Genomic DNA, 21045 nt, shown 5'->3' with positions numbered 1-21045 from the left:
AAGTGATTTGTAAAATTCTCCTGTGAAGCCATCTGGTACAGGTCTTTTGTGTGACCAGAGTTTTTTGTTTACTGATTCAATTTCTCCAGTTGTTATTGGTCTGTTCAATATTTTTGCTTTTCTTCATTCAGTCCTGATAGATTACATTTTTCCAGAAATGTTGTCATTTCACCTTGGGTTTCAAATTTCTTGGCATATAGTTGTTCATAATAACATCTTACAATGCCTAATATCTCTGTGGCATGAGTTATAATCTCTCCTCTTTCATTTGATTTTATTTGGGTTCTCTCTCATTTTTCTTGATGAGTCTGCTTAAAGGCTTCTTGATTTTAGTTATCTTTTCAAAGAACCAGCTCCTGGATTTATTGATCTTTTGGATTGTTGTTTTAGTTTCTATGTCTTTTAATTCTGCTCTGATCTCCATTATTTCCTTCCTTCTACTTGTTTTGTGCTTTGTTTGTTCTTGTTCTTCCAGTTCTTGTAGATGTAGAGTTAGGTTTTTTATTTCAAATATTTTTATCTTTTTTAGGAAGGCCTGCATCCCCATGAACCTCCTTCTTAGGACTGCCTTTTTTGTGTCCTATAAGTTTTGGACTATTGTGTGTTCATTTTCATTTGTTTCCAAAAACTTTTTGATTTCTTCCTTGATCTTCCTTGATTTCTAACCCATTCATTGTTTAATAGTGTGCTATGCAATCTCCATGAATTTGGGTATTTTTGACTTTTTTTTTTCCTGAGGTTGGTTACTAGTTTCAGTCCCTTTTAGTCTGTGAAAATGCTTGGCATGATTTCCATTTTCTTGAATTTGTCGGGGCTGGTTTTGTGCCCTATTATGTTGCCTATCTTTGAAAATGTTCTACATGTATTTAAAAAGAACGTGTACTTTGCTTCTTTGGGGTGAAATGTTATACACACACACACACACACACACACACACACATAATATATGTATATATTATGTATATATATGTTAAGTCCATTTGATCTAGTTATCATTCAGTGCCACATCTTTGTTGACATGTTTTTTTGGAAGATCTATCCATTTTTAACAGTGGGGTGTTAAAATGCCCTAATATATTTGTTTTGTTCTTCTTGAACTCCTGCAAGATTTTCCTTATACATTTGGATGATCCTATGTTAGGTATATATATGTTTGCAATGTTTATGTGCTCTTGTTGAATTTTTCCCTTGAGTATTATGAAGTGTCCTTCAGTGTCTCTTCTTATGGCGTTTGAACTGAAGTCTATTTTGTATGATATAAGTATTACTCCCACAACTTTTTTTCTTGTCCATTTGCTTGGAATATTTCTTTTCCAACCCTTCACTCTTTGTCTGTGTAGGTATTTTTTTCCGAGGTGGGTCTCTTGTAGACAGCATATGTGTGAATCATGTTTTCTTATCCATTTAGCTACCCTTTTTCTTTTGATTGGAGTATTTAATCCATTAACACTTAAAGGTATTATTGATAGATATTTGTTCATTTTCCCCCTTTATACTTGTGTTCCTCTCTCTCACACTCTTTTCCTTCCTCTTCTTATAGCATTCCCTTTAGCATGTCTTTCATTGCTGGTTTAGTTGAGGTGTATTCTTCCAGCCTTCTTTTGTCTGGAAAACTCCTTATTTTACCTTCTATTTTAATTGAGAGCCTCACTGAGTAGAATAGCCTTGGATGCAGGCCTTTGCTTTCATTACTTGGAATATGTTTTGAGATTTTCTCATGGCCTTAAGTATGTCTACGGAGCAATCAGCTACTAGCGTTATTTGAGCTCCTTTGTATGTCACTTCTTGTTTCTACCTTGCTGCTTTTAAGATTCTCTCTTTGCCTTTAAAACTTGCTGTTTTAATTACGATGTGTCTTAGAGTAACCCTCTTTAGTTTCATCTTGATTGGGACACTCTGTCCTTTCTGAACTTGTGTGGCTTTTCCCTTCTCCAGGTTCAGGAAGTTTTCTGCTATTATTTCTTAAAACAGGGCTTCTATCCCTTGTTGCTTTTCTTTTCTTTCTTGTATTACTGATTTGAATGTTGTTACATTTCATGTTATCTTGCTGTTCCCTTAAGCTGTCTTCATATTTTTTTTTAGTCTTTTTTCGTGTAGCTGCTCTACCTGGGTTTTTCTTTCTACCTTGTGTTCCAGCTCACTAATTTTGTCCTATGCTTCATCCAGCCTACTTTAATTCCTTCTAGTGTTTTTTTTTTATTTCAGAAATTGTATTTTCTTTCTTCCTGATTCTTGTTTACATACTATTGTACTTTTCACTCAGTTCTTGACATTGTGTGTGAGTTCCGTGAGTCTCCTTATAGCCATTCTTTTGAATTCCACATCTCATAGTTTGTTTGCCTTGATTTCTTTTAGCTCTTTTACTGGGGAGTCTTCCATTCCTTTTGATTGCAGGTTCTTTCTTTGTCTCCCCACTTTCAGTAGCTCTTTTTGTTTGTTTCTGCATTTCCTGATGCTCTACTTTGCTAGCTGTCTTTGTAGGATGAACTTGTATGGTAGGAGTTTTATGGGATTCAGTTGTTTTGTATATTTGATCTCCTTGCCTGAATGCCCTAGGGTTGCCCTTCTTCTGTTTGTGTGGGCTCTCTTATCTTTACAAAAGCAACCTGTTTGTGATTGCTTTTACCTGTTGGCAGAATCTCTCCTCCAGCAGATTTACGGGTGTTTACAGCCCCCACCTTGTCTTGTGTGTGATCAGTGGCAGGGTGAAGGCAAAAGAGAACAAGTCAGAGGCAAAGTATTCTATAGGATTTTTTTTGTTATTCTATAGGATTTAAAGTATGAAAAAGTAGAGAACAGATAGGGGATCCTTAGAGAAGTACAGAGAGAATCATGATATTTCACCCAACTATCCACTTTTTATAAGTGGTTGAAAAGAGATAAGATTCTCATTAGAGGGTAGAAAAAAATGTGACCTGAATCCAGAAAACAGTGCTTGTGCAAGATTAGATGGTAAGATATAGTAAGAGTAAGGGATAGAAACTAGGTGTAGTATGCAAGAGAATAAAGGTAACCACAACAGTAATAAAGCTCAGGAAGACAGTGAAATGGGCCAAGACCTGGGAGGGGTGCTGTGTGGTTTTTACAATAATATGGAATAACAGTTATTTATAATAATATAGGAACAACAATAATATGACAAGTAGTATATGATCTGAACAAAAAGAATAGAAATAAAAGACCAAGAGTTGTATGTTGTTGGAATACGAGTGAAGAGAAGAAAAATTAAAACATAATGTGAAAAGAAGAACAAAGGAAACCAAACAGTGCAATTAACAAACAAAACAAACTAAACAGAGAGAAGAGAAATAAAAAGTAGAAATCAAAAATAATAAAAGAGCCCTGGCTGGTGTAGCTCAGTGGATTGAGCGTGGGCTGAGAACCAAAGTGTCGCAGGTTCAATTCCCAGTCAGGGTACATGCCTGGGCTGCAGGCCATGACCCCCCAGCAACCGCACATTGATGTTTCTCTCTCTCTCTCTCTCCCTCCCTTCCCTCTCTACAAATAAATAAATAAAATAAAATAAATAAAAGAAAAAGAAAACAAAAAATAACAATAAAATGCAAGTTTTGTAGGATAGCAAAGTGAAATTTGTCTCAGTTTCCCACTTGGCTTTAGCCTTCTGATCTCTTTCTGGTTCTGTCTTTGGTTTTTTGGTCCTTTCACACCTCAAGGTCTTATCTATCACACTTGAAGGGTGGGGGTGAGTTGGGGGGAGGCCTCCAGCTTACTTTAAACCTGCCAACCCAGTTCTGCTGGTCTTCCTGGATGCTACAGGCAGAGGAGGCCTGGGCTTCACTTTTTTCCTTTCCTGTGGTTTTGCAAGGATGGGGCCTAGGTCTGGGCTGCAATACTCACCTTTGTCCAGCCTCCAGCCCAAGCCTTCTGAGCACTGCATGGCTCCCAAGGTCCATCTGTGTCAGGTCGGCACCTTTAATCCACCACACTGAGCAACCTGAATTCTTCCTCCTCCCTCTTTACTGTCCTGGGTGCTGTGCACTGTCAAAGTCCCTTCCAGGAGTTTATTCCCCTATTATATTATGTCTCTCTGGGGACTGCTAACTCACTGGGCCACTGCTGCCCTCCTCTGATCAGTCTGTGTAGCCCCCTTCTTCCTCACTCTTTGCTGGCTCTGCTACTGTGAGGGACAGGTCCTTCCACAGAGGCTGCATGCCTTTTTATTTGTGTTTACCCTCGTTTTGGGGTGCCCTTTTTAACAAGCTTTGGGCTTTTCACACAGCCCAACTCTGACCAGTTCTGAGACTCTCTGGTTCATGGTCAGTCATGGCCCAACTCTTCTATCTCCAGGTGTCCCCCTGCTCCCCTATTTCTTTTGTACTGTGGAGCCAGTGACCACAGTCCAAGCTGGGGAATGCCCTCTTCTGTGTTTCTCCTACTATGTCTTTATCCCCCCAGGGACTTCAAGCATCCAGGTCTCTCCTAGGGGGCACTGGTATCCCTGCTCTGGGAGAGGAGGGAGTTGGGAACTTAGAATCTCTGACCCAGCTCTCCTCCAAAACTCCTATGGCAGTAAGGACTGGGAATGCAGCCTCCATGCTGGGTTCCCAGGTACAGGGACCAGTGACTTTCCTCTCTTACTACAAAATTTCCTTACCCTTCATTTTTTTTTATGTCCTCTGCAGTCTTTGACTTCTAAACTTCATTTAAGCTTGGATTCTGTTTGCTGTTCAGTCTGTTCTTCAGAAGATCAGCTAAGTGTCCCAGTTGGGTGCATGAGCACGTAAGTTAAGCTCCCCCTATCTCAGCGCCTTCTTCCCTTCAAATTAATTGATTTCTTAGTCTGATAGAATTTTTAAGCATATTTATTGATTATGCTATTACAGTTTACCCAACTTACCCCCTTTATCCCCCCTCCACCCTGCACGCCCAACTGTGCAGCATTCCCCACTTAGTTCATGTCCATGGGTTATACATATAAGTTCTTTGAATTATCTGTTTCCTATACCATTTTTTACCTCTCCCCATATATTTTATGCCAATCAATTATGCTTCTTATTCCCTGTAACTTTTCCTCCCATTCCTCCCCTCCCCCCTGAAATCCCTCCATGTGATGTTCATTTCTCTGATTCTGTTCCTGTTCTGGTTGTTTGCTTAGCTTTTGTTTTCATGTTTTTCTTATTTTTAATTTCAATTGTTGATTATTGTTTGTTGTCATTTTACTTTTCATAGTTTTTGATCTTCAATTTCATAGACAGGTCCCTTTAACATTTCATATAATAAGTGCTTGGTGATGATGAACTCCTTTAACTTGACCTTATCTGGGAAGCACTTTATCTGCCCTTCCATTCTAAAGGATAGCTCTGCAGAATACAGTAATCTTGGATGTAGGTCCTTGCCTTTCAGGACTTCAAGTACTTCTTTCCAGCCCCTTCTTGCCTGTAAGGTTTCTTTTGAGAAATCAGCTGATAGCCTTATGGTCACTCCTTTTAGGTAACTCTCTCCTTTCCTCTTGCTGCTTTTAAGATTCCCTCTTTATTTTTAATCTCGGGTAACTTAATGATGATGTGACTTGGTGGGTGCTTCCTTAGGTCCAACTTCTGTGGGACTCTCTGGGCTTCCTGGACTTTCTGAAAGTCTATTTCCTTTTCCAGATAAGGGACATCTTCCTTCATTATTTGTTTAAATAAGATTTTAATTTCTTGCTGTTGTTCTTCTCCTTCTGGCACCCCTATAATTCAGATATTGGAATGTTTCAAGTTGTCGCAAAGGTTCAAAATTCTCTTTTCATTTTTTTGAATTCTCATTTCTTCATTCTGATCCAGTTGGATGTTACCTTCTTCCTTTTGTTCCAAATTGTTGACTTGAGTCATAATTTCCTTCCTGTCACTTTTGGTTCCCTGAATATTTTGCTTTATTTTACTTCAGGTATCCTTCATTTATTCTTTCATTTTCTGACCAAACTCAATCAGTTCTGTGAGCAATTTGATTACTAGGTCTTTGAACTCTCCATTAGATAGACTAGCTATCTCCTCATCACTTAGCTCTCTTTCTGGAGTTTTACTCTGTTCTTTCATCTGGGCTCTATTTCTTTGTCTTTGTGCACCTGGTCTGGTTGGTCTGGTTGACTGTTTCTTTAATCCCTTGATTGTTGGAGTTCCATGCAATTTGATTTTCTGACACTTCTGCTTATTCACTGATTTTAGATTAGTTGTTATCTTCCTTTTGGTTTGGTGAGAAAGCCAAGGATTTCTATCTACACCTCCATCTTGGCTGAAACTCCCTAATAGAATTTTATTTGTAATTCTGTGTTATCATAATTTTTTTTACTAAAAAGGTAACTTATTTTGTCAGTTGTATTATACCTGACAAAACAAGTATAGATCTGATTACAATCAGATCTATAGCATGTCATTTTAAGTATTTTTGTGACTCAGAGACAGGCATTCATTTTACTTTAATATATTTGCAAACTGCCATAGAACTGTAAGTGATAACAGAATTCAATGAAGTACTGTCAAATAATTAAGAGAAACCAGAACTGATTATGGAACTAAAGGAAATGAAGATAGTTATAATTTTCATGACTTTATTAAAAATATTAGTGATTTCTATAAAAAAATGTTTGTTTCTTAGAGTGATTTGGTAAATTGTAGCAACATTAAAGTATTTATATTTATGTCACCACTTGATACCTCCAGAATTTTAAAAAAAACTTACAATAAGTAAGAAGTATTATTTTCATAGCAATATATTTGTTTGCATGAATCCAATAGGAATCTAATTTCTTTAACAAGACACATAAAACCAGTTTCTAATTGTGGCCCTGTTAACTAAATGTTTCACCAAAATGTCATGTTTGCAAGGGACATGCCTAGGCTCTGGATGTCAGCAAAAAGCTTTAAGGAAACAACTGACTTTGTAGCTGATAAAAGACCCTTGGAGAAATGCCCTGGTAACTTGATTATTCATAAGGTTCATGGCAGTATTTTTAAGTAAAAAGAAAATTTTGCTTCCCTGAGAGATGGCAAAGAAAGAATTCAAGACCTCAAAAATTGGAATTATTTTCCCAAATCTGTAGATATTGTAGAAAAAAATCATTGTAACAGTACAGCTTACTCTTTTGTCCTAAGAAGTTAGTTAAAATTTAACCTGAAAACTCCCAGTAAGATTACAGAAAAGTAGTTTTAAGAAAACCTACATAATCAATTGCTATTTCTGTTGTATTCGTGCAAATAATTAGGCCAAAATGAAATTGAATGCAATGCAGTAAATGAATTGGTCCTGGTTTGATTCTATGAAAAAAATAACTTAAGAAAGAAAAATGTTTCAATAGAATCTATAGCACAATTGTAGAAATTAGAGTCTTGCTTAGCTAATAATCTGTAAAATTTAATTTTTTCACTTCTGAATGAGGCTGAATTCTGAATATTTTATTTTTAATTCAATGTTTTGGCTACAACCCTCTAATTCCCATGGACATGAGAAAATTTACACTGGGGAATTGTAACCTAACACACATTTTTTATTGCATTGTTTTTGTAAATGTTGACTCTGACTAATATGTAGTTATAGATAAATAGCATGCTTGTATAAAACCTTAGTAACTAACTTTAGCCCTGACTGGTATGGCTCAGTGAATTGAGCACCAGCCTGAAAACCAAGGGGTCGCTGGTTCGATTCCCAGTCAGAGTACATGCCTGGGTTGAGGCTGTTTCCCCATTGCGGGGTGCATGAGAGGTGACCACACATTGATGTTTCTCTCCCTCTGTTTCTCCCACCCTTTCCCTCTGTGTAAAAATAAATAAATAAATATTTGGAAAACAAATCCTAGTAACCAACTTTAAAACATACAGATTCTGAACTTTAGTCATCTCAGCTCTGGAAGATTTGCTGACATGCACCCATAATACCAAGATAAAAGGAAACCAGAAAGACAAAAACTAAAACTATGCACATAAAGCCATTGCTGACCAGTTTTGAGGTCCTTATGAGAATAAATTGTGCTGGCCTACATATAGATAACTATTCAACACCTTCCCATTAAACTCTGCATTTATTTTTTTCTCTCTCCCTATAAAAACTTCTCTCTACACTGAGATGTTTAGATTGACTTTGAAAAAAGATCCTGCAATCTTCTCAGATTGCTGGGATATGAATAAACCACTTTTCCTTTTACCCACCTGTCTCTTGAGTTTGGATTTTGTTGAGGCAGGCAGCAGACTGCATATGGTTACATGAGGACTAGGAGGAGGTGTTTTTCCCTCTCCTTACTAGTAGTTTAAGAGAAAGTAAGATCTTTTCAAGATAGTGGCTGAGTACGTGAAAGTTCCATTGACCCTCAGAATGAAACCTGATTTACACCTAATTATAGAAAAATTATCCTAACTTACTAACTGAACACTAGCTGGAGAAAAGATGTAAGTAACTCATTATACTCAAGGACATATGAAAGAAACCACATCACCACAATGAGACTTACAGGAAGCACATAAGCAAAAGAGGGATGGCTGAGCTCCCACAAGTGGCAGCTCAAGTTCTGGAGGGATATTTCAGTGGCCAGGGATTTCCACTTAGAAGTTTCAAGTCTAAACTCCAAGCTGGGCTCTCTAGCCTAAAGCACCAGAACCAAAAAAGAAACCCAAATAACATCCAGCTGTGAAAAGCAGGGTTTTTGCTCTTTTTTTCTGCAGAAATATATGTCTAGGGATGTAGAGAGCTTTTAAAAAAGCCAATGCAGGAAATTTCCTTTATATCTTCTTACTCTAGGCTCCAGGGGAGGGAGGACAGACCACACTAGAGCCATGAAAATGGAGTTTTGTGTCAGTGGTTTTGATCACAGAACCAAAGGATCAGCCTCCAGGATCCCTGAGCCATTTCTCATACTGCAGAAGCCATCTTTCTCAGGCAGAGCACACAACTCCAAGTGGCTTCAAGGCGAGAAGAACCAATAGCCCCACCCTATGTAATCCCTCTTGCCCCACCAGTGGAGTTTAAGCAAGACTGCAGAGGAGTACAACTAAAGGTAATTTCAGTGTTTAACCTTAACAGAAATCCTGCAGGCAACAGGGAACTCTGGAAGTACTGATATTTTAGCAGACCCTCCTCTAGATCCTCCTCTGAGCCAGCTGCAATCTGAGAAACACTGCTAGTTCCAAATAGGTTGTCCAGAGCCATTCATAGGGAATGTCTACCATAGGTCTGCACCAGAGTCTTTGCAGATCTACCCAATACATAGAAACAAACACAAAGAGAAAGCCAAAATAGGAAGACAAAGAATCATACCAGAAATGAAGAACAAGAGAATTCCCCAGGAAAAGAACAAAATGACATGAAGGCAAGTAATTTATCATATATAGAGTTTAGAGTAAAGATTATGATACTCAATGACATGAAAAAAGTCATAGAAACCATAAAAAAAAGGACAAGTGAGTAATAAAGAATGTCATGTCTGAAATAAATAATTCAACTGAAAGGAATAAGCAGTAGGTTACATAAAGCAGAAGTTTGAATAAATGATTTGGAAGACAAGGTAGAGTAAAACACCAAAGCAGAACAGCAAGAATAAGAAAAAGATGGAAAAAAAGAAGACTTAAAAAATGAAGAGAATTTAAGAAACCATTGGGACAGCATGAAGTATAACAATATCTGCATCATGAGAATACCAGAAAAAGAAGAGAATCAGTAAGGCATCAAAATGCTCTATAAAGAAATAATGACTAAAAACTTCCCTAACCTGATGAAGGAAAACACACACACACACATGCACACACACAAGTGCAAGAACAGTAGGGTCCTAAACAAAATGGACCCAAAGAGACCTATCAAGACAAATTATAAGTAAAAACATCAAGATACATTATAAATAAAATAGCAAAGCTTAAAGACAAGGATAGAATCTTAAAAGTTGCCACTGAAAAGCAGTTACCTACAAGGGAGCTCAAACTAGACAGTCATCTGATTTCTTAAAAGAAACATTTCAGGTCAGAAGAGATTGGCTCCAGGGGAGGGAGGACAGACCACACTAGAGCCATGAAAATGGAGTTTTAGGTCAGTGGTTTTGATCACAGAACCAAAGGATCAGCCTCCAGGATCCCTGAGCCATTTCTCATACTGCAGAAGCCATCTTTCTCAGGCAGAGCACACAACTCCAAGTGGCTTCAAGGCGAGAAGAACCAATCACCTTAAAATATTCAAGGTGATGAAAAGTAAGGATCTACAACCAAGGCTACTTTACCCAGATATTTAAAATAGAAGTAGAAGGAGGAAAATGGCAGTGAGGCAGGTGGGAGCTGAATCCATTTGTTCATGCACCCAACTGAGACACCTAGATGATCTTTTAAGGAACAGAGTGAACAGCCCAAAGAATTCCAGCTGATATAAAGTTTGCAAGCCAAAGGTTGCAGAGGATGTTTAAAAGCAGATGGTAAGGAGGTTTTGTAGGCCAATGGGAGGGTTCCCAGGCCCTGCCCTGGAGACCACAGCTGCTATGGCAGCTTTTGAGGAGAGCCAGATCAGTGATTGTGACTTTGCAGCTCTACCTCCTCCCAAAGCAGTGAGTTTGTGTACCTGCATGAGGAGATGCTTAAAGTCCTTCGGGGGTAAAGACACAGTAAGAGACACACAGCTGGCAGCGTAAACTAGCCAGATCTGTGGTCACTGGCTGGGACAGTACCAGAGAAATTGGGAAGACAAGTGATGACTGGAACTTGGAGAAGAGCAAGTCCATGACAGGCCATGACCCAGATAGTCTCTGGAGTTGGTCTGTGTGGAAAGATGGGTGCTTGATAGGAATGGCCTGCTGCAAACAAGAACTCACTTTACAAAGTAGCTTTCAGCTGCTACACAAGGCCCAATTTTGCTAAGCAGCTAGACCAGTGAAGAGGGAGAAGGGGGAGCATGATTTGCTTCCATGCAGGGCATCTCACAGATTGATCAAAGGGGATCACCCAGGCTCAGAGAGGTAGCAGTGCCCAGAAAGGCTGAATTCAATAGGGGAATTTAACAGCACTGAAGGGTTTTTTCACACATGCAAGCCCAGGTCATCAAAGAGGGAGGAGGAGGGGTGTGAATTGCTTCCATTCAGTGCACCTCAGGGATGCATCAAAGGATTGCCACAACAAGGTGGATTAGATGCATCTGCCTGGAGCATATACACAATGGGCTGTGTGGACTTCACAAGGCTTCTAAGGGCAGGGGCCTGAAACTGGGCACCGGTCAATATTGTAGCCTAGACCAAGCCACCATCATCCCAGAAACACAGGAAAAAAAAAGAAAAAAAAAACTGAGCCCAGCCCCTCCCCACACTTGGAATATCCAAGAAAAGCAAAACCAGCTTGATAGGTTTAAAGTCATTAGGAGACTTTTTTCCCCAGTGTAGGACAAAAAGACCTGGAGCTGTGAGAAAACCAAACACAGATCCAAAAAGAAGTCAGAAGGCTAAAACCAAAGTCTGAGACAAATTTCTCTTAACTACTCTACAGCACTTGCATTTTATTATTTTATTTTATTTCTTTGTTATATTTATTTTTTATTTCTATTTTTTTTTATTTCTCTTCTTTCCATCTGGCTTTTTTTTGGTCTTGTTTTGTCTGTTTGATTTCATTATTTGATTGGTTTTCTTTACTCTCCCTTTCATATTGCAATTTAATTTTTCTTCTTTCATTTCACTCATATTCCAATAACATACTACTGATGTTTTTTTTTTATTGTTGTTCAAGTAGTCTCTATTTTCACCCCACCTTGGACCTTCACCACACTCATCCCTGCCTCCCACCCTTGAACCAACCTCCTTTGGCTTTGTTCATGCCAATAACAAACTACTCTTGATCTTTTACTTTTTATTCTTTTCACTAGATTATATATTTCTAATCAAATTATTGTTATTCCAAAATCCTCATAGAATTGTTCCCTGATTTTAATCCATTTTCCCATCTTCTTGAGCTTAATTACTATTACGGTTAATTTTATTCTCTCACACACTGAGCCAAGTTTCTCTCCCTTAGTCTCACTATATCTCACCATCGAAACTTAAATAAGTGCTCTGCTTTCTAAAGTCAGCTCACATTTTTTCCCTTCTAATAAGACTCTTATCTCTTTTCACCTTTCATAAAAAGTGGCTAGTTGAGTGAAATATCATAATTATTGCTGTATTTCTCCAAAGGACCTTCTATCTGTTTTCTACTTGATAGTACTTTAAATCCCATAAAATACTCTCCCATTGCTTTACTGTGTTTCACCTTTGCCCTGCCCCTGATCACATACAAGACAAGGTAGAAGTTGTGAGTACCAGTAAACCCACTGGAGAGGAGAACCTATCAACAAAGGAGTGACCAACAGATAAAGACCAAGTATAAGAGAGTCCACACAAATGGAAGAAAGGGCAATGCTAGAGCATCCAGGCAAGGATGTCAAAGAGATCATACTACTAAGTCCCAAACAATTGCTACCACAGAAGTTGACTCTACAAAGACAGCTGGCAAAGCAGAGCACTAAGATGAAGGGAACTTTGGCCAGTGAGGTCCCCAGGGCCACTGCAGATGGAAATAAAAAGTCATACCAGCCACAATATTGTTGCTCCAGTGGGAACAGGGGTGGTGATTCCCTCTAGTGGAGAATGCCCTGAGACTCTCCAACATGGCTTTAATCGGGAAGTGCAGGGGGGATTCAGCACACATGCATAGCTTATCAATCAATTTCCAACAGGCTATAGTCATAAAAAAACTAATACCCTCTATAGATAACAACTAAAGAAACACAGAAATCTTTTCAGGTTGGGATCTGCTAGACATGCAAGCACCAGATGGCTATAAAGACATATGTCATGAAGTAGGTAGTTTCACTCCTTATGACTTGAACTCAAACAACTGGGTTATACTGAAAGGACTTATCACTGAGCAGAGCTGGCTTCAGAGGACAAAAAAATGTACATTTCAGGCCTGATTTCCATGGGACCCTTGGTGTTAGAATCGAGTCATGCCTGCCATCTGCATTATGACCTGGTTTCCCAGGGAGACTTACTAGCTCCTTCTAGAGCTTGCTCTCTCAGGGCTACAATCTCCAAAACCACACAGAGTAGTCCCCATCAGGAATCAGAAACAAATGAAAAGAGTCACCTAAAATGGGGAGACAAAGAAAGAACCTGAAATCAAAAGGAATGGAAGACTCCCCAGTAAAAGAACTAAAGGAAATGGAGGCAAGCAAACTATGAGATATAGAATTCAAAAGAATCATGATAAGGATGATAAAGGAACTCATGGACAACTATAAGGAACTAAGTAGGAAACACAATAGTATGAAAAAGGAAATAGAAACTATAAACAAGAACCAGGAAGAAATGAAAAATACCATATATGAAATAAAAAAAAATACACTAGAAGGAATTATAGGCAGACTGGATGAATCAGAGGGCCAAATTAGCAAGGTAGAAGACAAGGTGGAAAGAAACACCCAGGTAGAGTAGCTGTCCTCAAGAAGACTCAAAAAATATGAAGACAGCTTAAGGGAACAGCAAGATAACATGAAACACAAAAACATTCAAATCATAGGAATACCAGAAGGTGAAGAAAAGGAGCAAGGGATAAAAACTATGTTTCAAAAAATAATGACAGAAAACTTTCTGAACCTGGAGAAGCGAAAAGCCACACAAGTTCAGGAAATACAGAGGGTCCTAATCAAGATGAAAATAAAGAGGGTTACTCTAAGACACATCATAATTAAAATATCAAGTTTTAAAGACAAACAGAGTATCTTAAAAGCAACAAGGGAGAAACACAAAGAAACATATAAGGAAACTTTGATAAAGCTAGCAGCAGAGTTTTCAAAAGAAACACCACAAGCCAGAAAGCAATGGCAAGAACTATTCCAAGTTATAAAAAACAAAGGCCTGCAACCAAAACTATTCTATCCAGCAAGGCTCTCAATTAAAATGTAACATGAAATAAGGGGTTTCAAAGACTAAAGTAGACAGAAAGTATATCCTTCCATTGATGCGGATCCTGGCCTGCAGGATCTGTGTATGTTGTGGCTTTATAAAATATTCTCCCAGGAAAACCTAGAAGATAATGACGTTTCAAGTATTTTAAAATTGTTAGCATTACAGGCAGAAGAAAACCATGGTATGGTGATGATCTTTACTTTAGTTACAGCTGTGCAAGAAAAATTAAATGAAATAGTGGATCAAAAAAAAAACTGGAAGAGAAGAAGAAAAGAAAGAAAAAGAAGAAGCTGAAAAACAATTATTTCATGGCACTCCTGTTACAATTGAGAACTTCTTAAATTGGAAAGCCAAGTTTGATGCAGAACTCTTGGAAATTAAAAAAAAATGAATGAAAGAAGAAAACAAGTAGGAAAAAATAAATTAAGTGGGAAACAACTATTTGAAACATCATAATCTTAACATATTTGATATCCAGATCTTGGAGGATACTGGAAACAATGGGGAGGTAGATGAGTCTTTGTCCAGAAATTGGATGACTTGGAGCTGGAGGATGATGAAGATGATCCAAACTACAATCCCACTGACCAGGAGAGTGACTTGACCGACTGATGGACCGTCCCTGTCTGCAGAGGGGCTTCACTGCCACAGCATCTGTGGCTATGCTGAGATGGAGAGAGGGCCCTGGCCCCTGACTGGACAAGCTTTTATTGCTTTTCTGAGTACATTACACAGAGGATGGTCTTCATTTACAGGTTTGCTGTAGGTGATTACCTTTTACCGATAACAAAGGAAAGAATGTTGCTAATTACTTTGAAGAGAAGGATGTTACAGGTCAGGGGGAAAAGTGGTTGAACTGGTTACACTCCATACTTGAGAGGTTTAGCACAGACCTTAGGAAGTTACAGTAAGCACTTGCTGCCTCAATTCAGGGTGAGGGAGTTTTAGCAAAAGCAAGCCTCATAGCAGCCTAGGTACAATGCAGGCCTGATTCCCCATGGGAAAACCTCTCTGCAGGTGTGGTTCTGTGTGTCAACTCACTCTCCACTGGTTTTCCATGTGAGTGCTGAGCTACATTTCCACTCCATGTGAAATGGTCCCCTACATCCCACCAAACCAGCACTGCAAGATATGCTAAAGGGACTGCTTTAAGAAGAGAAAGAAAAAGAGCAAGAGAGAAACAAAGTTACAAAGGGGGAAAATGAACAAGTACCTATCAATAATGACCTTAAATGTAAATGGATTAAGTGCTCCAATCAAAAGTCATAGGGTAGCTGAATTGATAAGAAAATATGATCTGCACTTATGGTGCCTGCAAGAGACCCACCTCACAAAAAAAGACCAACACAGATGGAAACTAAAGAGTTGAAAAAATATTCCAAGCAAATGGGCAGGAAAAAAAAAGCTGGAATACCAATACTTATATTAGAGAAAATAATATTCAAAACAGAAGCCATAAAAAGGGATATAGAGGACATTTCACAATATGCAAGGGGAGAATCCATCAAAAAGACATAAGCTATATAAACATATATGTACCCAACATAGGATCACCAAATATATAAGGAAAATCTTGGAGGACTTCAGAAAAGATATAGACATTAATATACTTACACTAGGGTTTTTTTAACACCCTAGGGTCAAAAATGGATAGATCTTCCAAACAAAATATCAAAAAGGATATTTCAGCATTGAACAATGCCCTAGATCAAATCAATTTAAAAGATTATATATACATACACTCTTTTATAGATACATAGAACTTTTTATAGATATATAAAATCTTTTAAACTAATTTGATCTAGGGATATATATATATATATATATATATATATATATAGCTTCATCCCAAAGAAGCAAAGTACATGTTCTTTTCAATTGCATATGGAACAGTTTTGAAGATAGACCACATAATGGGACACAAAACCAGCCTCAACATATTCAAGAAAACTGAAATCATATCAAACATTTTCTCAGACCATGAGGACTTGAAACTAGAAACAACCTCAAGAAAAAAGCTCAAAAAAACTCGAACTCATGGATATTGAATAACATTCTATTAAACAATGAATGGGTTAAGAATGAGATCAAGGAGCAAATAAAAAAGTTTGTGGAAACAAATAAAAATGAAAACGTTCTAAAACTTGTAGTGCCCAGTGAAGCCAGTCCTAAGAGGAAAGTTCATAGTGAGAGGGGCTTACCTAAAAAAGATAGAAACATTTCACAAGAAGGGATTTCAGTGGGGAGGGGGAAGGGAGGGGTGGGAAGGGGAAGATACAGGGAAGAAGAAGCATAATTAGTAGGCATAAAATAGATGAGGAGAAATAAAAATGGCATAGGAAAAAAAGAACTCAAAGAACTTATATGTACAACCCATGGACATGAATTAAGGGGAGGAATGCTGGAGGGTTGGGGGTGCAGGGTGGAGGAGGGAAAAAAGGGGGGGAAATTGGGAAAACTGTAATAACATAATCAATAAAAAATACTTTAAAAATAAAATTTTTCAAAAATACAAGCTAACAACACATCTACAAGAACTGGAGGAACAACAGCAAACAAAGCCCAGAGCAAGTAGAAGGAAGGAAATAACCAAGATCAGAGTAGAATTAAATGACATAGAGACTCAAAGAACAATCCAAAGCATCAATAAATGCAGGACTATTTCTTTGAAAAGATAAACAAAATTGACAAGCAATTAAGAATATTCATCAAGAAAAAGATAAAGGACCCAAATAAATAAATTTAGAAATGAAAGAGGAGAGATTACAACTGATATGAAACAGATACAAAGGATTGTAAGAAATTACTACAAAGAACAATATGCTGCAAAATTTGAAAACCTGAGAGAAATGGATACATTTCTAGAAGAAATATAACCTTCCAATACTAAATGAAGAAGAAGCAGAAAGCCTTAAGAGACTGATACCAGCTGGTGAAATCAAAGCATTAATCAAAAGACTCTTGGCACACAAATTCCCTGGACTATACAGTTTCACAGGAGAATTCTACAGAATATTTAAGGAGGAGCTAACCCTATCCGTCTCTGACTATTCAAAAAAAATCCAAGATGAAATAAGACTCTCAAACTCTTTTTACAAAGCTAGCATCATGTTAATACCAAAACCAGATAAAGGCAAAACAAAGATAGAAAACTACAAGACAATATCACTGATAAACATGGATGCTAAAATCAAACTGCATCCAGAAATAAATTCAAAAGATCATACACCATTGCACCTTAGGGATGCAAGGATGGTACATTTGCAAATCAATAAATGCAATGCATCACATAAACAAAAGGCAAGACAAAAATCACATGATCATATTAATAGATACAGAAAAAAACTTTAAAAATAAGGTATAGTACCCATTTATGATGAAAAATACTCAGTAAACTGGAAGTAAAAGTAGCATACCTCTACATGATAAAGTCCATATATAAGGAACCTACAGGCAACATCATACTCAACAGGCAAAAACTAATAGCTTTCCTCCTAAGAACAGGAACAAGACAAAGATGTCCGCTTGTGGGAGATCTTTGTCCAGCAGAGTATCCCGGCCATGATGAGGACTCCTAGCCTCTGGTCAAAGCATATCATGAATCATCAGGTCTCTGGTTGAGTCCCAGACTTGGCAGGGCTCCTCCCACAGAGCCTTCCATCCTCAGTCTGCCATGGATGAGAATAAGTCTACCAAGACATGATCTTCTTGGGGAGGAAAGGAGGCCAATCTCTCAAAGGAGAAGGGCCTTGAGTCTGTTCTTCAATGGACTTTTATTGGGTTCAATTTGGACAGGAATACAGGTAAAGCTCATCAGTCATTATCAGGCAGTAATGATCAAACAATAGATAACATTCAAAGAACTGTGTGGGCATATTCTTAGCCAGGGTCAGATAGCTAAAGGGCCATAAGACTTTGGGAAATAAACTCATTTTATGCTTGGACCCTTATCAGAAAATTGAGGGCATACTTATCAAAGCAGGTTTCAGAGGATTTTATGCATTCTTTCTTAGGCCTGATTGCCCCAGGGAACTACCCATTTCTGCCTAGGACTGCACTGCCCTCTCACATTGTTTCAGGCTTTAGTTTATAGCAGCAAGAAAGATAAAGTAACAAGGAATAATCCTAACCTAGGAGGCAAAAGACCCTTACTCAGAAAACTACACCACACTGAAGAAAGAAATTAATGAGGAAAAAACCAAATGGAAGTATATACCATGTTCATGGATTGGAAGAACTAATATCATTCAAATGTTCATAGTACCCAAAGAAATTTACAGATTCAATGCAGTTTTTTTAATGCCAATGGGATATTTCACAGATATGAAACAAATATTCAAAATTATATGGAAACACAATGACCCTGAATAGCTACAACAATTTTGAGAAAGAAAAACAAAGTAGGAGAGATCAAAATACCTGATATCAAACTATACTACAAGGCCACTGTAATCAAAACAGTCTGGTACTGGCATAAGAAAAGACACTTAGATCAATGGAACACAATAGAGAGCCCAGAAATAAACCCAAGTCTCTAAGGTAAATTATATTTGACAAAGGGAGCAGAAGCATAAATGGTATAAAAATAGCCTCTTCAACAAAATTGTGTTGGGAGATGTATACAGCTATATGCCAAAAGAAAAAAGAAACTCAAACAACAACTCACACCATACACAAAAATAAACTCATGGTGAATAAAAGACATATATAAGTCATAAAACCATAAGTGCCCTAGAGAAGAACATAGGCAGGAAGAATTTCAGATATTCCATAGAGCAATATTTCCATTGATATGTCCCCTAGAGCAAAGGACATAAAAGAAAGGATAAACAAATGGGACTTCATCAAAATAAAGAGCTTCTGCAGGGCTGAAAAATATGGAAGGACAATGAAAATGGAATCAACCCTATGGGAAAATTTATTTGCAAATGATACCTCAGGCAAGAGTTTGATCTCTGTAATACATAAAGAACTCACATGCCTCCACTTCAGGAACAAACAGCCCAATTAAAAAATTAGCATAGAAGTTGAACAGATACTTCTCCAAGAAGGACATACAGAGAGCCCCAAGACATATGAAAGGTTGCTCAGCATCAGTAGGCATCAGAGAGATGTGAATTAAAAGCTGAGTGAGATACCACTGCACACTGGTGAGACTGGCTATCATAAATGTATCAACAAAAAACAAGTGCTGGCGAGGTTGTGGAGAAGAGAACCTTAGTACATTTTTTTGTGGCTTGCAGACTGCTACAGCCACTGTGGAAAACAATACAGAATTTCCTCAGAAAATAAAAATGGAACTTCCTTTTGATCCAGCAATTCCACTGCTGTATTATACTCTAAGAATCTTGAAACACCTACTCAAAAGAACCCATGCACCTCAATGTTCACAGAGCACAATTTATAATAGCCAAGTGTTGGAAGCAACCTAAATGCCTATCTGTATGTTAGTGGGTCAAAAAAAAACCCAACAACAAACAAACAAACAAAAAACAACAGTGGTACATTTACCAATGGAATGCTATGCAGCAGAAAGAAAGAAGGAGCTCTTACCTTTTGCAACAGCATGAATGGAACTGGAGAGCATTATGCAAAATGAAATAAGCCAGGCAGTGAAAGACAAATACCACATGATTTCACTTATAAGCAGATTCTGATCAACAGAAACAAACAAGCAAGAAATACATAAACATGACATTTTGAAATAAAGAACAGACTAATGGTAACCAGAATGGCAGGGAGGGGGGATAATGAGGGAAAGAAATGGAAAAGTCATTAAGAAAGAGTGTTTAAGGGCCCATGGACAAAGACAAAGACGGGGTAGATTTGAATGTGGGAGGTGAAGGTGTGTGGGTCCATGTGGCATGGTTGGAGGAAATGGAGACAACTGTACTTGAAAAACAATAAAGGAAAAAATCAAAATAAAAAAAAATGTAAATAAAATTTGAATGAGAAAAAGCTTAAGGAATAGTTAACACCAAACCAATATTGCAACAAATGTTAAAGGGCTTTCTTTAAGAAAAGGAAGATGAAAAGAATGAAGCAAAAGAGAAGAAATAGTTAAAAAATTAAATGGCAACAAATAAGCATGTATATAAGACATCTTAAATGTAAATAGCTTAAGTGCTCCAATCAAAAAACGTAGAGTAGATAAAGGAATAAATAAAAAAAGGACTCATATATGTTGTCTCCAAACCCATTTCAGATCACAAATTCACATAGACTAAAGTAAAAGGATGGAAAAGATCTTGCATGCAAATGGAAAGGCAAAGTGATGTCACAATACTTTATCCAAACAAATATACTTGATCCAGACTCCTCACTCTCTAAGAAGACAAAGAAGGACACTACATAATGATAAAGGGAACAATTCAACAAGGGATATATCACTAGTACAGAGTTTTGCCATGTATAATGTATACTTTTAGCCTAAATTTGTGAGGGAAAAACAAGGGTGCACATTATACATGGGTACTATCAATTCCATATCTATATAAATGTTTTAACATTTTATTTATGCTTATCCATTAAAAGTGAACTCCAGGAAGCAATAATGATATCTGTATGCAAAATATACCCTGGAATATAAATTGTTTTTTTTTTTCAAATCTAAATAAATAAATAAATTGACAACAGAGGAAAATGTGGGATAACTGTAACTGAACAATGAAAAATGTGAAAAAAGAAATAAAAAGCATCCAAATTGGAAAGGAAAAAGTAAAACTGTCTTTATTTGCAGATGACATGACTCTGTAATTAGAGAACCCTAAAGATTCTACCAATATACTACTAAAACTGATAAATGAATTCAGAAAAGTGTAGGAGACCATTCTGCATTGCATGGACCCAGCTCCCACTCAGAGATGCACAGGACTCACACCCACAGATAGGTTCCCCCATGGGGAATCAGGCCTGCAATCTACCTAGGCTGCTTTGAGACTTGCTTTTGCTAAAACTTCCTCACCCTGAACTAAGATAGCAAGTGCTTACTGTTAACTTCCTAAGATCTGTGCTAAAACTCCCCAGAATGGAGTGTAACCAGTTCAACCACTTTTCCCTTTTCATTTGCAAATATCCTTCTTCTGTGATGTGATTAGCAGCAGCATCTCCTTTGTTTCCTGTAAAAGGTAACCACCAAAAGCCAATCTGTG

The 21045-nt window shown here is 37.6% G+C and overlaps 1 pseudogene; it reads left to right on the top strand.

The window, feature by feature from the left end:
- Nucleotides 1–13990: 13990 nt before the first annotated feature.
- Nucleotides 13991–14575, top strand: LOC114512021 (annotated as a pseudogene).
- The last annotated feature ends 6470 nt before the right edge of the window (nucleotides 14576–21045 follow it).

This window comes from Phyllostomus discolor, chromosome 14 (genome assembly GCF_004126475.2).
Source record: "Phyllostomus discolor isolate MPI-MPIP mPhyDis1 chromosome 14, mPhyDis1.pri.v3, whole genome shotgun sequence".
NCBI lineage: Eukaryota > Metazoa > Chordata > Mammalia > Chiroptera > Phyllostomidae > Phyllostomus > Phyllostomus discolor.
The sequence above is the reverse complement of the archived record's forward strand: the minus strand, read 5'-3'. Positions and strand labels throughout refer to the sequence as shown.